Consider the following 1,269-nt stretch of genomic DNA (forward strand, 5'->3'; position numbering starts at 1 on the left):
AAAAAAAAGTTAAAATACCTGAGAAAACAGTAACACAGGCTTATTTCTGGTAGCTGAACTTCGTAGTTAGAATCCAGTCATATCTATTCCAAAGCCAGAAAATTACTTACTCAAGTGCTCTACAACTTTGGAAAAACTTATAACACACTCTTTTGTGATAGAAGGCTAAAAACCATGCAGTATTTTTCTTTTAACTTTATAGACTATTCTAATAAATACCATCTCAATAAACAATTTCCCTTCTTGTATATATTTTCTTGACACAAAATCTTAGCATTGTCTGCTTCTTTTCATTAAAATTGTATACCAGGATTATTATAAATTCCATTTTGCAGGCCCTCATATACCATATTTAAGCTTCAATTCTTAATAGTTTGTATCTTTTATTATTGTTGACACCTCAAAAAAATCAATCATTAATTCTGTATACAATCTCATTCAGTGACAAGCTATTTTTTATTCCAGATTGTTTTTAAATCAGCCTGAAGATTCCTTCCTATTATCATTCAGTTGCTAGATGAGTTTCTTTGTTTTATATCATCTACTATTAACTATCTAGTTAGTTACAAGTCACCACTGTTACAGCTGCTCAAGGCTGACCATCTTAGTTCTTCTAACTGCTGAACTGTACACTGTACAGCTGACTCTTGAAAAACACAGGGGTTAGGGGCACTGATAGCTCCCCAATCCCTGCAGAAATCCTCATATAACTTTTGACTCCCTAAAACTTTAACTACGTAAGTACTAATAACCTGTACTGTTTGATAGGCTACTTAACTGTTTGTTTAGGTATGTCATACACTCATGACATAAAAATTTTCCAATATATTTATTGAAAAAACCCATGTGTAAGTGGTCCCATGTAGTTCAAACCCATGTCTTTCAAGAGTTAACTGTAATTCAATGAAAGTTGCTAAAAGGTCTAAGAGAAAGGTAGTCAGGAAGAAAAAAAAGGAAAAAGTCGGAAGAAAAAAAAGGAAAAATTCAGAAGAAAAGGTTCATCTAATAGTAACAGAATATAATCAGGATATCTATTAAATAACAATGGCCAAATATTTTAGAGTTTACAAATATTTCATTCATTATTAAACAGAGTAATAAACAACAACCCTGCTGGAAAAGTGTCAACCTCATTTTATAAAAGGACTTGAAGTTCCTAAGTGTGAAAATTATTGTCCAAGGTCACATATCTATGGAGTAAAGGGTAGGAATTACACCCGGACTTCTCTCTTTTTACTGTATCATGATTATAATACGACTTATCCATTT

At 31.8% G+C, this 1,269-nt stretch overlaps 1 protein-coding gene across 1 annotated transcript in view; it reads right to left on the reverse strand.

The window, feature by feature from the left end:
• The window catches only part of NBN (nibrin), a 47,508-nt gene that overhangs the window by 10,730 nt on the left and 35,509 nt on the right, over window positions 1–1,269 (reverse strand). The window lies entirely within an intron of this gene.

This window comes from Galeopterus variegatus, unplaced genomic scaffold (assembly GCF_000696425.1).
Source record: "Galeopterus variegatus unplaced genomic scaffold, G_variegatus-3.0.2 Scaffold3872, whole genome shotgun sequence".
In the NCBI taxonomy this organism is placed as follows: Eukaryota; Metazoa; Chordata; class Mammalia; order Dermoptera; family Cynocephalidae; genus Galeopterus; species Galeopterus variegatus.